The sequence below is a fragment of the Coregonus clupeaformis genome, chromosome 5 (genome assembly GCF_020615455.1).
Source record: "Coregonus clupeaformis isolate EN_2021a chromosome 5, ASM2061545v1, whole genome shotgun sequence".
NCBI lineage: Eukaryota > Metazoa > Chordata > Actinopteri > Salmoniformes > Salmonidae > Coregonus > Coregonus clupeaformis.
The window spans coordinates 38416329-38425036 of record NC_059196.1 but is presented as its reverse complement, the minus strand read 5'-3'; positions in this window follow the sequence as shown (position 1 = coordinate 38425036).

Below are 8708 nucleotides of genomic sequence, written 5' to 3'. Positions count from 1 at the left end.
AAAAACTTAGCTGTCTCTGTTGAGCTATGCTCATGTCTACAGATACATGACTGCCTGCTCTTTTCATCACTTGATGACATGATTTAATGACTTCCACATAAACAGTTCCTCTTCTCTTTTCCCTTCCTCTCTACTTTTGTATTTTTATTCCCACAATATGGTGTCACAGTGCCAAGTTACTGTAACTACATTAGACCTCTGTATTCGCTTCACAATGTCATACAGTGCCAGCAGGTGGGGCTATTGTTTGATTTTATGGACTCCTCCTAAAAAGCAAGGGGGAGATACACACTTGGCATTCATTATACATTTCACACCAATCATCCTGTTTCTCCTTGTTCTACTCATCATTATAGGGTTCTGTTTTTCACTCAGTAAATAGAAGGAGTGTTGTCCTTCTTTCTTTTGTCTACCACTCCCGCCCGCCCTCCCTCCTCCCTCCCTCCCTCCCTCCCTCCCTCCCTCCCTCCCTCCCTCCGTCCCTCCTTCCCTCCTTCCCTCCCTCCCTCCCTCCCTCCCTCCTTCCCTCCTTCTCTCCTACCCTCCGTCCCTCCCTCCTCCCTCCTTGAGAGAAATGAGAATAAAGAAACAGAGAGAAACCAAGAAATAGAAAGAGAGAAGAGTCTAACAGGTTGTCAGTCAGATAAATAGATAGATAGAGAGAGAGAGAGAGAGAGAGAGAGAGAGAGAGAGAGAGAGAGAGAGAGAGAGAGAGAGAGAGAGAGAGAGAGAGAGAGAGAGAGAGAGAGAGAGAGAGAGAGAGAAGGTCAGTTTGATGACATGACATGTAAATGCGAATTTCCTTCTCAGAGTGTGCTTCCTGGGAATCTCAATTTCCTGCTCACTAAAGGTCCTAAAACAAGGGCGGAGTCTGTCGCCATAGTGAAGACGTCATCCCGCCCTTCCCTTGGGTCATGGTTAACCCCACGGTGAACAGCCACGTATCTGTAACACACACAGAGGAAGGGTGGCAGCCTGTAGCTCTTTTCCCCATACTTGAATCAAATCCCAGAATGGGCTGTGGTACTGTAATAACCCTCTGACTCCCCTACACAAGTGCTTTTGTAAACATTGCAATGACAGGTTGGATTGAACCAGAGGAGGGTAGAGAGACTTGTCCCCTGATCAGCTGTGAGGTAACAGAGAGAGAGAGAGAGAGAGAGAGAGAGAGAGAGAGAGAGAGAGAGAGAGAGAGAGAGAGAGAGAGAGAGAGAGATAGAATCCCTTTCTTGGGCCCAGCAGAGCAGTCCAGAGAGGAGAAGTGGTATCTATGGCATTCTACTGCTTTCTGAGACCTGCTGGGCTGGTTTCTGAGGGGTCATTAAAATTCCAGCTCCCTTCTGCACCTTCACCTTCACCACAGCTACAGATCACAGCTACAGGTTGGCTCTTGTCCACCAGCCGCCTCTCTCTGCTTCTGTCTCTCTCTCTAAATCTCTCCCTCCCTATCTCAAAGCTCAGCTCACTTTCTCTCTATAGTCTCACGCTCTCACTCTCTTTCTCTCCATAGTCTCACGCTCTCACTCTCTTTCTCTCTATAGTCTCACGCTCTCACTCTCTTTCTCTCTATAGTCTCACGCTCTCACTCTCTTTCTCTCTATAGTCTCACGCTCTCACTCTCTTTCTCTCTATAGTCTCACGCTCTCACTCTCTTTCTCTCTATAGTCTCACGCTCTCACTCTCTTTCTCTCTATAGTCCCATTCTCTCACTCTTTCTCTCTGTAGTCTCACGCTCTCACTCTCTTTCTCTCTATAGTCTCACTCTCTCACTCTCTTTCTCTCAAATTAAATTGAGCTTTCTCCCTTTTTGTCTTTCACTCTCTGTCTCTCCCTTTTCTCTTTGTCTCTCTCTCTTTTCTTTTAGTCTTTTTCATTTCCTGACCCATGTCTCTCTCTGCCTCCCTCTCTCTCTCTCTGTCCTCCAACCACGTCTTTCTCTCTCTCCTTCTTTCTCCCTCTTTTCTCTCTCTCTGCTGAGGCATGCTCTCTGCTCTCTACAGAGTGTCACCTTCATTCAAATCTCTGAGAAGCAAACAAAAAAAGTCAAACCTGCCTGTACTCCTCACGACACCATTTTACTAAACAATAACAACATCCCTCTGCAGGCAGCACTGGCTACCTGATGTCACGCACTTGAGATTCTCTGTAGCTGGTAGAGTGGAGAGGAATGGTTGGTTGGCTTTGAAGAGGTCTTGCATGACCCTTACCCCCTTGAATGACCCTTTGATCAGCACATTCACCCAGTGTGTGTGTGTGTGTGTGTGTGTGTGTGTGTGTGTGTGTGTGTGTGTGTGTGTGTGTGTGTGTGTGTGTGTTTTAGCATTGTTCCTTACTTCCTGGCCTTTTGTTTAGGGTGACCCTCATCCCCCATTTCCCCCTCACTCACCCCTTTAACCTTTCTACCCCTCTCATCCCCCTCTCATCCCCCTCTACCCCCACCTCCCCCTCTCATCCCCCTCTACCCCCACCTCCCCCTCTCATCCCCCTCTACCCCCACCTCCCCCTCTCATCCCCCTCTACCCCCTCATCCCCCTCCCACTCCTCTTTCTATTCTGGTTAGAGCCTGTTTGCGCTGTTCTGTGAAGGGAGTAGTACACAGCGTTGTACGAGATCTTCAGTTTCTTGGCAATTGTTCGCCTGGAATAGCCTTCGTTTCTCAGAACAAGAATAGACTGACGAGTTTCTGAAGAAAGTTATTTGTTTCTAGCCATATTGAGCCTGTAATCGAACCCACAATTGCTGATGCTCCAGATACTCAACTAGTCTCAAGATGGCCAGTTTTATTGCTTCTTTAATCATCACAACAGTTTTCAGCTGTGCTAACATAATTGCATAAGGGTATGTTCTGGCTATCCCTAGAGGTCAGCAGGTCAGTGTCACCTTGGGGTGAAGGTGAGAGAGATCTGGCTGTCCCTAGAGGTCAGCAGGTCAGTGTCACCTTGGGGTGAAGGAGAGAGAGACATGGCTATTTCTAGAGGTCAGCAGGTCAGTGTCACCTTGAGGTGAAGGAGAGAGAGACCTGGCTACCCCTAGAGCTTCAGAGTAGGTCAGTGTCACCTTGGGGTGAAGAACAGAGAGACCTGGCTATCCCTAGAGGTCAGTAGGTCATTGTCAACTTGGGGTGAAGGTGAGAGAGATCTGTGTCACCTTGGGGGGAATGCGAGCGAGACCTGGCTATCCTATACAGGATTAAGATAAAAATGTGTAGCAATATATTTACTGTTGAGATAGTGTGCAGGGGAATTTATCATCACAAATGGAAGATGTCATATTTTATATTTCAGAGCAACACATAATTTCTCTTATGTGTGTGTGTGTGTGTGTGTGTGTGTGTGTGTGTGTGTGTGTGTGTGTGTGTGTGTGTGTGTGTGTGTGTGTGTGTGTGTGTGTGTGTGTGTGTATGTGGGGTTACTGGATGGTTCCCCTATAGCACCTTCTACTATCAATAACAGTCTCAGATGTACCTCTATCCCCCAACACACACACACACTGCCCCTCAACTCACGTTAGGCATGGTGAGCAAGGCCTCATCACGGTTCAAAGGTAAATCTAACTGTCATCTTTGATGTATAGACAGTGACACCATCGCTTTATTGCTCACAACCTGCGTGACAAAGTTTGACTTGGGTAAGATAATGTTTCCACCTGCCGTGACTGTTACTAGTGTAAACACTGTGGAAACAAACAGCAGTTAAAAATATCCACCCTTTTCCTGGGTCGGACTGGGGCACCATGATACATCCACCTAACGACTCATGGACTTTCACATGCAACTCTAGACTTCATTCTCAACTCAAATCAGATTCTTCCATTATAATTAAAATAAAAGGTAGGCTGTGAGGAGGGAAATTGACAGTACATTATAACAAAATAGTTTAATTTTAATGACAGCAAGACTTCCGTGCCAATCCAAAACACATTAACCCAATAAAAGTTTATTAGTTCTGGATAAGAGCGTCTGCTAAATGACTAAAATATACAGTGCCTTCGGAAAGTATTCAGACCCCTTGACTTTTTCCACATTTTGTTAGGTTACAGCCTTATTCTAAAATTGATTGAATTGTTTTTTTCCCTCATCAATCTACACACAATACCCCATAATGAGAAAGCAAAAAAAGGTTTTTAGACATTTTTGCTAATTTATAAACAATACAAAAATCTGAAAAATCACATTTACATAAGTATTCAGACCCTTTACTCAGTACTTTGTTGAAGCACCTTTGGCAATGATTACAGCCTTGAGTCTTCCTGGGTATGACGGTACAAGGTTGGCACACCTGTATTTGGGGAGTTTCTCCCATTCTTCTCTGCAGATCCTCTCAAGCTCCGTCAGGTTGGATGGGGAGCATTGATGCACAGCTATTTTCAGGTCTCTCTGGAGATGTCCGATCGGGTTCAAGTCCGGCCTTTGGCTGGGCCACTCAAGTACATTCAGAGACTTGTCCCGAAGCCACTCCTGCGTTGTCTTGGCTGTGTGCTTAGGGTCGTGGTCCTGTTGGAAGGTGAACCTTCGCCCCAGTCTGAGGTCCTGAGCGCTCTGGAGCAGGTTTTCATCAAGGAGCTCTCTGTACTTTGCTCACCTCCCTGACCAAGACCCTTCTCCTCCGATTGCTCAGTTTGGTCAGACGGCCAGCTCTAGGGAAGAGTCTTGGTGGTTCCAAACTTCTTCCATTTAAGAATGATGGAGGCCACTGTGTTCTTGGGGACCTTCAATGCTGCAGACATTTTTTGGTACCCTACCCCAGATCTGTACCTCGACACAATCCTGTCTCTGAGCTCTACGGACAATTCCTTCGACCTCATGGCTTGGTTTTTGCTCTGACACGCACTGTCAACTGTGGGACCTTATATAGACAGGTGTGTTCCTTTCCCAATCATGTCCAATCAATTGAATTTACCACAGGTGGACTCAAATCAAGATGTAGAAACATCTCAAGGATGATCAATGGAAACAGGATGCACCTGAGCTCAATTTCGAGTCTCATAGCAAAGGGTCTGAATACTTATGTAAATAAGGTATTTCTGTTTTTTATTTTTAATAGATTTGCAAAAATGTCTAAAAACCTGTTTTCACTTTGTAATTATGGAGTTTTGTGTGTAGATTGCTGAGGATTTTTTTAAAAATGGAATCCATTTTAGAATAAGGCTGTAACGTTACCAGTGGCGATTTTAGCATGTAAATCTTGGTGGGGTATAAAAAAAAAGTTTGTGGGATGCATGCCAGCAAAGCCACTACACAACACAACACAACACAACACAACATTAAACAATACATTAATTGCACTATAACGGTGACAAACGGTGCCCACAACCTGTTAGGTCCTACATAAAGCTGTTCCAACAGCAGAGCTTTCATTCAGCACCATGGAGTGAATCCTTACCACTGCTACACCTGGCTATCAGCGCAGCCTTGTCTGGCAGTGAAACAGTTCATTCAGCCTCATTTACTGCCTTTAAAAAAAATACATAGCTGATATGGCTGACTTGCTTAAACAAACGTGGTTTCAACTGACAATTGAGATGTACAAACTATGGTATAAGGGGACGACAAGCGGATAAGAGGCAATCCGTAATTTAGATTAAGAAAATTAATGAGCGAGCTAGGACGGACGTAGTCAATATCACTATTTGTTCAGCACTTTTGAAATGCACAGCGACAGAATTCAGAACATGGGCCGTTCTTACAGTGTTCTCCTTGTACACCAAGTCAGAACCGTAGAATAAATCAAGGGGGCATATAAGCAGACAATGAAAGCTCTTACAATATTCAATGATTACATTTCTCTAAAACAGGTTATAGGCTACATGTGCACCACCAAGCCAGAACAGTAGGCGAAATTAAGAGGGGAAAATATACCAAATTATTAGGGTGAGGCACATGGGCTACTAACAGCTTACTACACAACATACACTAAGTATTACTTTCTTAGCTACAGTATACATATCTCCCTGGCATTTTACATCATTTATGCAGCAGCATACAATAGATTTTTGGACTCACCTTGTTGTGCTGTGCTCACTTGAACAGGAAGGTGGCGCGGCGGTCCTTCGTGGGCAAATTTTGTCATCAAACTTTGTCGTCAAAGTCTGGCATTCTCTGGATTTATGCTGCTTTCAAGACAACTGGGAACTCTGAAAAAACAAGGTAGAATCAGATGACGTCATTGATCTTCAGGTCGTAGCTCTAGAAAGAAACCCGAGTTCCGGATTTACAATTCCAAGTTGGATGACCGTTCAAAACATATTTTCCCAGTTGGAGCTCGTTTTCCCTGAGTTCCCAGTTGTCTTGAACTCACTGAAGTCATATTTCGCAGTTCCGAGTTAACAGTTGTTTTGAGCACGGCACAAATCATGCTTCATTGACAGCATGGCCAATGTTGAATGTTTATCATTTTAAGCTTGGAAAAGAGACCCTTAATCCCAGACTTGGGACCACACAGCCACTCCACTGAATAGCAGGCTAGTGATTGCTTTGCAATGCTTGCAGTTAGCCACTGATTCCTTCCAAACATGGGCACTTCTAATGTAACTCTATGGGAGCACCCAAGGGGCTTGAATTTTCGAGCTCTACCCTTAGACTTGGCGGTGACCTAGTGTCCTCATGAGTGACAGAACACTGAGCCAATCACGGCGCAACTAGAGAACATTACCAACACCTATGCTCTGTATTTTCCGCTGGCTGCCCCACCACAGAAAGCACTGAGCTAGGCTGAAACACCTGCATTTTGGAGCTGCCTTAATCAATAAAGCAAAAAGGAGACCATGTTTATTTTTATTTTTTTACATTGTTTGCAAACTGATATGTGACACGTATTAATGCCAAAATAACATGCAAAACATGTGGTGCTCAAAACAGGTCCTGAATGACGGGTCGCCACTGAACGTAATAAAATGTGGAAAAAGTCAAGGGGTCTGAATACTTTCCGAAGGCACTGTATATGTAAAATGTAAAAATGCAAGTTGTGTGGAGTTAGATGATCCCAGACCTGCCCATGAAAGGGAACACCTGGTATCTCAGATATGTAGGCCGTCTATTTGGAAATCATACTTTCTTTCATAAGCCCCATATAGATACATGTCAGAACACGAACAACAGGACTTTACACATGTTGGTTTGGGTGGAATGCTGGAAACGTGCAGGCCTAGGTGTGTAACCAGCCAATCATGCACTTGCGTCAGCTCCACGCAGTTAAAAGGTGAGACAGAGCTGTAATTTATGTATTATGGAATCTGTTGAAAGCATTGAAGGCATCGTTTGTCTGGACGGTTGTTTTACACGCTCTGTTAATTGTTGCCCTGTTAAGTGCAAGGTCGATGAATTCCAGTCTGAAGTGTGTGTGTGTAGTGTTTTGTGTGTGTGTGTGAGAGAGAGAGAGAGAAAGCGAGAGAGAGAGAGAGAGAGAGAGAGAGAGAGAGAGAGAGAGAGAGAGAAAGAAAGAGAACAAGAGAGAGAGAGAGAGAGAGAGAGAGAGAGAGAGAGAGAGAGAGAGAGAGAGAGAGAGAGAGAGAGAGAGAGAGAGAGAGAGAGAGAGAGAGAGAGAGAGAGAGAGAGAGAGAGAGAGAGAGAGAGAGAGAGAGAGAGAGAGAGAGAGAGAGAGAGAGAAAGAAAGAAAGAAAGAGAACAAGAGAGAGAGAGAGAGGCAGACAGTCAGAGAGAGACAGATAGACAGACAGATGGAGACAGAGTGTGTGTCTGTAGCATGTGTGTGAAAGGGGAGAGGGAGTTAAGCTGTGGCGTGTGTGGTGCCTGGAGTAAACAAGGTTCACGTTAAAAAATCTGTCGCAAGCATCAAAGCCAGGATTGTCCTTTCGACCTTTGTCACTTATGTTTACCAGGACACTGGGGCACAAACGATCACATCCCATCATTACCACTGCACAGCCCAGGAAGTTCAGCCATCAATGGACACGAGACATCCAAATGATAAAACATTGATTGTTTAGATAAAAGGCCTACACACATCTACTTTGCGCCCTGCTTTACTGGCCTATAGGCTTACCTCTGAACGTGTGCTGCATACATAAACAACCAACGTTTTACCCAAAAACATTTGTATTAGGCTACTATTGTATTTCTGTGTAATAGTCCTATAGGTAACCTGTAGGTTTTGGTAGGATCGTGGTGACTCTGTGCAGGGGCGTCATGCACCCCAAAAATCTGAGGGGGCACTAAGTATGTGACTATGGCTCGGGGTCGGTCCAGAGGGGGGGGGGCTAGAATTTTTCATTTTTCAAGCACATGAAACAGCTTTTCCTAGAGTCATAATCATTATCCTTATTTCTATGTCAAAAAAATATGTTTACAGTTCTGCATATCTAAGCATACCTCTTGAGCTGTCTGTATCCTCCTGACTAGTGGTTCTTTTTTTAAATAAACTAATTATGCTTCTCTGCATGTCTGCATGTCTGCTAAAATCTGGGTAAAAGATTGAAAGTAATGTGTCTTATTCAGTACATTTAGTATTTGCTTGCTTTTCTAAAGTCTACCAACCTTGCCAGCAGACATGCCAGCTAAGATAGTTAGACAAGCTAGCTACTCTAACTTGATTAATAGCCTGAAATGGCTTCTTGGTAGCTAATTATGAGATTGGGAGATAGGGAACGTAGCTGGGCTAGCTAAAGCCAACTTCATAAAATTGCTAGGTGGCTAGTAGTATTACAGAAGAAAAAAAAGTATATATATATGTTTTATTTTTTAAACAGGACAT